An 8,276-nucleotide genomic window follows, 5' to 3' on the forward strand; every position below is an offset into this window, starting at 1 on the left:
TGTTACACCTTGTTTTTGGGGACGGTGGGAAGAATAAAGCTTCATCTTCAAATATCCTAGCTGGAAATTACAATAGAAATACAAGCTATTGAAAGGTGACAAGTTTGGGAACAATGTTGAATTTAGAGTGTCTGAGCCATAGTTTTAGCAGAGAAATGTTAATTAAAAGTGTGCTGACATGTTGGGGATTTAAAGGAAATCATCCTGCAAAGGATTTATAGCAATCAGCGCTCATGAGCATTAGGATTATGGATTCTTGTGCTGTTCCTTTTCAGTGATCATGTGATTGGCCTGTTGTTAAATATAGCTCCCATGTAGTGAATTGAGACAAGCATTGGAAAGGTAGGAATACTTCCCTTTAACCAGACGGATTTCAGAGGTGTTAGAGATTATATAATTCATTAGTCTTTACAAAAGATCAAAGGGAAAGAGTATCTTAATTTGGGCACTGACTGCTACTGTCTGAGTGTTTTACATAGATTAAATGGAAAATGAACATGTGCAGTGCTAACTGCGTGTATTAAGGCATGAGCCTATTGTTTTATATCTCTCTAACTCACTGTGCACTTCCTGGAGATAATTCTCACACTTAAGACCTTTTGAGATAGTTATTTCTATTGGGACCAGTTCAGCAACCAAATGACTCAGAGGTTAGTGCCTAAGGATCTTCCTCTTCATCCAGGGCCGCCCAGAGGATTCAGGGGGCCTGGGTCTTCGGCCCCCCGCCGCCGAATTGCCACCGAAGACCCAGCATTTCGGCAGCGGGTCCTGGGGCAGAAGGACACACACACACACACACCCGCCGCCGAATTGCTGCTGAAGACCTGGAGCGGAAGAAGCTCCGCAAGAGTTTTCTGGGGCCCCCGGAGTGAGTGAAGGACCCCGCTCCAGGGGCCCTGAAAAACTCTCGTGGGAACCTGGGGTAAATTCCACACTCCCACCCCCACCACCCTGGGCGGCCCTGTCTTCATCTAATCCCTTGCAAGGGCTTCTCTGAGCACTATTGTTAATCTAAAAAGAATGCTAACTGACTTCTATGATGAACGTTATTCATTTTATGCTTTAAATATTTCCTGCAGAGGCCAACAGAAATTCTACATTTTCAATGCAGACCTTTGGGTGCCCCTTGTGTAGTAACATTTTTTAAAGATTAGAACAATAATGACAGAGTTAAAATGCTGAAAATCAATGTTTAAAACAAAGCTGCAACATCTAACCCTGAGGGCCACACAAAGTGGCTAACAGTCTGTAGCTAAAAACCACCGCACCAGTAAAGTTAATTCTGTGTTAATAGCATTGAATGTTCCACAGGCCCTGTTCTTATTAGATGCACAAGGTATCATTGCATGTCAGGGATTCGGAGATGGAGGAGGAATATTCTCTTATCAAGACATGTAATAACCAGGCTCATTACAAAATGAAAATCAAATAAAAATACTTTTAAAAAGCAGCAAGTCTTTTGTGTCCTATTTTTGCCAGGTCTCACCAGAGTTGGCAGAAAGGGAAAGCTCTTGTTTGTGTCAATGGCCTTGACAGGCCTTGCATGCCTAATGCCAGGATGGGAAGAGAGAGGGACAGATATATCTGAATAGCAGTAAGGTGGATTTCCTTTCAGTGTGATTAGAGCATGGGATTCCTGTGTGCTGAGATGAAGTATAGCCCTGCTGCACAGTCCAAATATTTAATGCTGTTCTAACTATCCCCTGGTTATTGGAGTGTGACAGTTAATAGCCATCAGCTGCCAAACCCGCTGAACAGTTTGATTCCCTAAAAAGAAAATGAAAAGTTAAAAATGAAGCCAAGTCAGCCCAGACATCTACAAATCAGAAATGTGCTATAGCTTAGCAGGCAAATCATCTCCAAAGTTCAGCCTGCCATCGACCTGAGCTGCTGCTCAAATCAGAGACAGAGGGCTGGGAATCTATCATGCCTGGCTTCCATTCCCAGCTTTGCGATGGACTGTTGTACGCACTTTGGCAAAATGCTTCACCGCTCTGTGCCTTGGTTTCCCTATCTGTAAAAGTGGGATATTACTACTTACCTCTTAGTGCTCTCTGTAAAGCACTTTAAGATCTTCTTATTAAAGGCTGTAAAGAAACACCTGCTATGATCATTCTAAATATCCCACATGATTGATTCAGGATAAATACATAGCTATATGGAAGTGTCACTAGATTAATTAAGTTTAAAAGATCAAATTGGGCACTGACTAAACCCTGCAACCCATGGAGTTGGATGAGAAGTAAATCAGTGTAGAATTTTTCCCCAAAAGAAGTTCTGTATGGCTGCGGTGAAATAAAAACAACATCTGGTGGAATGCTTAAAAGGGACACAGTCAGCTTGAAAAAAGCACACTTCGCTATGAACAGTATTTTACCTACTGTTGTTACAAGTAACATGGAATTTTATGAAAAAGATTATTCAGAGAAATTTTATATATTGAATATATTACTTTGCGCATTTACCGCACTTTGTGGAGAGTGAATGTCACTGTTTTTCCTATATAGTCATTGTTTTCCTTTTGGTTTTTATGGGGTTTTCATAGAGCAACAATGGAGAGAGAAACATTAAAAACAAATACATAAATGCAACTGTAAACCCACAAACACTGGCAGAGGGAGTCAAGGGTAGGGGTAGCACCTACTCTGAAATCTGTTTTTAAAATCAATTGGATTGGAAACTGAGGGTGGCGCTTTTCAACACCCATCTTGTTATTAACATATCCACTGGAGAGTGCACCAAACTCTCCCATCTATCCCTAAGCTGTCATTTAGGCAGCAGTTATAATGCTACTACATAACTTATTTCCATTATAGTGATGTCACCTCCACAGCAGAGGTAGGCCCCTCTAACTTCATATACTATACAGAGCAAGTTGTTTATTACCAATCACAATGGCCCTCCCAGACATGAAGACTATTGGACTCTCTGCCTGTGGATCAGCAGAGTATAAATGGAATGACCAATACAAGTGCAATAGAGAATTGTGTGATATGACTCCAAAGGCACCATCTCTCTATCTGTGGGATTATACCAGATGGAATTATTTATTTTAGAAATTGCATTGCTTGAAAATGTAATTTATAATCACTTTGCTGGGCCATGGAACCGTAGGGGTGCTTGCTGTGTAAAGCTCTAACTCGGGGAGGTAGTATAAAAACCTATGACTCGAGTACCCAAGGTATGGCTTAGAGGATTCAAAAGCAGCCAGCTGCAGCGGCTATCCTGCAGGGTAAAGACAAAGCCGATCTCCTTTTGTTGGTGGAGAATGTAAGTGACCAATGATTCCATGTCATCTCCCAAGGGTGGTACAAACACACACACATAATATGGCTGCTGCTGTTTGTGTCTGATTGTGAAATGTACAGTAGAACCTCAGAGTTACAAACTGACCAGTCAACCACACCCCTGATCTGGAACTGTAAGTGCACAATCTGGCAGCAGCAGAGACACAAAAACAAAAAGCAAATACAGTAGAGTGCTGTGGTAAACATAAACTACTAAAAAAATAAAGGGGAAGCAGCATTTTTCTTCTGCATAGTAAAGTTTCAAAGCTGTATTAAGTCAATGTTCAGTTGTAAACTTTTGAAAGACCAACCATAACATTTTGTTCAGAGTTACAAGGTGTTCGTAACTTCTGAGGTTCTACTGTACATTTATTTGTGCAACCTTTGGATTCCATAAACGGTCAGAGATGTCCCCACACATCACAGTTTAGGTGGCCTGGCCCTAGGGAAGGGTGTGCCCTGGATCTCACATTGCCTTAAAAATGGGTTTATACTCTTTTTTTTTTTTTTTTTTTTTTAAAGACTGTACAGTGCCTCCTGACATCCAGTGTTTATTACATCCTGGTGCTCTCCAGATCAATGCATGCTCCATATGCAAGTAAGAAGATTTTTCTTAACTTAGTTTACACCAGCTGAGGATCAGCCTCTCAATTTCTATCAGCGGTCCACTGGATGTGCTCTTTTGAATGCAAGTGGTTTCCTGTCTTCTTTTGCACCATAACGCACAATCTAAAAGTGTGGCTCAAAATGGGATCCCCTAGAGCATACTTGGCTTTATCTGAAATAGTTCTCCCCTGAGAAGAGGCCTCTGGGGCTTGCTTTCGCTTAAAAAACAAAAAAAGGTCATGATGAGTTCGAGGAGTTGTGCTAACTAACAGTTTTACCCTACTGGAGCTATAGCTTTACCCACACCCAGCTGACACAATGTTAAACACACCCCTAACTGCAAATCCACGTTTAATACCATTTTAGTTACCGCAATGCCTCACGTGTTTTAACATGATCTCATTTTCCCTGAGAAGCTCTGGTCTTTTCTGATACTCAAGATGGAGATGTTTTTCCAGTGTTCAAGTAACTATCAACTATTTTCCCTTGATACTCCCTGCCTCTCACTCTTTACTGGTCTATGTATAAGACTGGACTGTCAAGGGATGCTGAAATTAGACAACCCTGGCAAAAAGGCCAATGAGATTTTTAATGACCACAAGTTCACCATCACGCAATGCCCCTTCAAACTATAGTGATCCATTGGCTCAGTACTGTCTGAGTGCAACCCAGCAAATTACTAGCCTCACTTCCTACAGTATTGTAATTGTCTCTTGGAGGTCATGTACTGAGCCAGCCTAACCCCGTGGTGTCTAATGGGATCAGAGCACAAGGTGTATTTCCCTATATCCCTGCTTTACAGTGTGATGATGTTGTTTGGTACAAGCGGCAGAGAGGGTCACCTATTTCCCCCAAAATTCTGCTGATGAAAGGAAACAACAGACAGCTATGCACAAATCTCAGGCCTCCCAATTCTGCTAGTAACCTGGCTGAACATTTTATTTCCTTTTTTACTTCTTTCCGCTCTATAAAACCATAGTTACTAATATTCACTTTTAAAGGTGAGCCACACAAGAATTGGGCCTTCACATAGGATTCTTACTGGCTCCCGTTCCTGCTGACAGAAAAGACAGCAAGAGTCAAGATTTTGAATAAAGGACAAATACAGGTCTGTTGCATCTTACGCGCATTTAACATGCACGATTTCAGCTTTATGTGGTTGGCAAAAAAAAAAAAAGAGAGAAAAGTAACAATTTTAATACTGTACCTGTAGTGCAGGCGATTTCACCCGCCATTGAACTCAATGTAATTTTGGCTATACGCGGTTTTCGCTTTACGCGCTAACCGCGGAACGGAACCCCCGCGTAAGATGAGACAGACCTGTATCACATATGCCAAGTGCTCCGGAGGACAAATGCGGAATACAAAATATGTTTAATTGCTGAGTTAATTATCTCACTAAAGTCTAAATGTTGTTTTTTGGCACTTCCTTCCCCCCACCTGCACTCAGTTGTTTACTTTTATCAGAATATTAAAAAAAAAAATCAATGTCAAGTAAAACGTAATTATATTCCTACTAATCTCAAGTGTTTTCTCATTTGCATACTGCAGTCTGATGTGTTTTATCACTTTCCTTCATATTATAGCATGGGAAATTGCTAGCTAAATCTAGGACTTAAGAGCAAAAGGAAGAAAGAAAGAAAACCAAATAAAAAAAAAAACCATGCTTCTCACCAAACAAGTATTATTCCTAATGACAAAACTTCTGAAATTTTCTTTTAGATAATACATGAATAGCCAGGAATAAATTGGGTCAACAGGAACTTAATTAAAATCCAAGAGAGAAAACAAGATCTTTCATGTGAATAATTTGGAATGATTGGGTAAAGATGAGGCATTATTATAGGATTGTTTTCTCTTCCACAAGCCAGAAATATCCAGGCTCTTCCTTGCTGAAGTGTGAATGCATTTTGTAAACAGTTCTAGTTAGCCCTGAGTGTCAGATGATTGTGCTACTTAATGAACTGCTGCTCATTCTGAGTTAAATTCATCCCTTCCTTTCACAAAGGCCTGGTAATTGGGCTTGGTCTGAGGCACTTGGAACAGCAGAAATGTCTTCTCACTCGAACTCACACAGGTTACAGTGCTGCACTGTAAGCCACCTGCAGTCACTGCTTCAGCCTATGGGTACAGCTACACTGCAATTGAATAGTGGAGCACCCACAGAGGGAGACATCTTAAATAACCTCAGTTACCGCACAAGGTGAGTAACCCTCTCTTGCAGCTTGCCGAGGCATACCTGCGCTAGCTTTCATCTAACGAGCATGGCTAAAAATAGCCACAGAGGCGTGGGCTTCGCTAGAAGCACAAGTATGCACCCAGGGTTCTGAGCGGCTTGTACAGCTCATGCTGAAGCCCGTGCTGCCATAGTTTCACTGCTATCATTAGCCATGCTAGCTAGAACATGGCTCTGAATACCTGAGTTGCAGTCACACCTCCAGTTGCAGTGTACACATATCCTATGGGCTGGAATGGCAACTGCTGCTTCTCCATTCCCTCTGCACAGCATTTTGGGCCACTGGATCCATAGAAGCACAGATTCTATAGCAATTGCCCTGCTCCATGGTCTTTATGCCTCCTTACCTTTAGTTGAGACCTCTACAGAACCCAAGGTGTGGGTGCATCAGCCTCCCCTCCCAGAGTGGCCATTCTGTCTATATGCTGTCCCACTGAGCACAAGTGACATGGAAGGCTTTGCATGGGATCTCCCCATCTCAGTGAATTCCATCCATAATACACTGACCTGCATGCACTTTCTCTAGCGTATTGGTGCATTGTCCCACTTTCCCTTTGCATTGCTAAGGCCTGGACTACACTACAAACTTAGGTTGACGGAAGCCACCTTAAGTCGACCTAATAATGTATGCGTCTGCACTACCAGGTCCCTTCCACTGGCCTAACTCGCCTGTAATGTCGACTTAATTACTCCACCTCCACGAGCAGCTTGGTGCTTAATTCGATGTTGGTGGGTTGTCAGAGAGGAAGCGTAGATGCACTGTTGTGTGGGTCGACCGAATTGGCCTCCAGGAGATGTCTCACAATGCTTTTCTTTGACCACTCTGGAGAACATTTTCACCTCCACTGCACAGCAGCCAGGGACATAGGAAACAGCCTATCCCCTGTTAAAGCCACGGGAATTTTTGAATTCCCATTTCCTGTTTGATCAGCGCAGAGAGCTTGCCAACCCAGCTGATCATGGTGACTCAACGTCCCAAATGCACTCCAGCCTGGAGTATACAGGAAGTGGTGGATCTTATTTGTCTGTGGAGAGAAGAGTCTGTGCAGGCACAGCTTCGATCCAGCCAAAGAAACGTAGCCTCTATGCAAAGATTGCCCAGGGCATGGTGGAGAAGGACTACAGCAGGGACACGCAGCAGTGCCACGTGAAAATCAAAGAACTTCGGCAAGCATACCACACGAGAAAGGAGGCGAACAGTCATTCTGGTTCTGCACCACAGACATGCCGCTTCTACAATGAGCTGCATGCAATTCTTGGCAGCAACCCCACCACTACCCCCAACTGCAGCATGGATACCTTCCAGGAGTCTGAGTCATGGGCCACCTTCGTCAACCATGAGGAGGACATTCTGGGTGAGGAAGAGGAGAAAGGGAGGAGAGCAATAGATCCATTCTCCTCAAGAGCCAGGAGCTATTTTTAACCCCGGAGCCCAGCCAGTCACAGCACAGCATGGTGGCCGAGTGTGATGCCCAGGGCCGGCTCTGGCTTTTTTGCCGCCCTAGGCACGGCAGGGGAGGGCGCCGAGCCTGGCCGCGGGCCCGCAATCACCAACCGGCCGGAATGCCGGGAGCAGGGTGGAGAGCCCGGTCGGGGCTCTCCGCTCTCCCTGGCGGCGAGCCCCCCGGTGGCCAGAGCACCGGGAGCAGGGCGGAGAGCCCGGCTGGGGCTCTCCGCTCTCCCCGGCGGCCGGAGCTTCAGGGCTCCAGCCCAGGAGGGCAGAGCTGGGGGCTAGCCTCCACCTGCCAGCCATGTTTGAAGGACATTGCTATGTCCTGTGTGACAGCTCCTGTCTCAGCCCTGGAAATACTGCAGGATAAGGTGTGCAGTGTTTGTAATGTTCACAACAAGAGTGCACAGCGGAGCGGGGTTCATGCTTCTCAGGCTATGGAGTATGCGCGGTTAAGCCAGGCTTTTGAAAAAAGGAGCGAAAAAACATGAGTGGTTTGCTGTTGATTTCAGGGCAGGGTCGGAAGAAACTGCATCATGGGAGGTCAAAGCCAGGTTCCCATTCCCCCTTGCAACAGTGTTTTGGTCCCATGAGGCATTGCAAGCCCATCCAAAAATCACCAGCGGTGCACTGCTCTACCCATTGATACAAGTGCTGCTAGTGAGGACGCACTCCACCAACACAATGAGTGTGGTGT

This window comes from Trachemys scripta, chromosome 7 (genome assembly GCF_013100865.1).
Source record: "Trachemys scripta elegans isolate TJP31775 chromosome 7, CAS_Tse_1.0, whole genome shotgun sequence".
NCBI classification, from domain to species: domain Eukaryota; kingdom Metazoa; phylum Chordata; order Testudines; family Emydidae; genus Trachemys; species Trachemys scripta.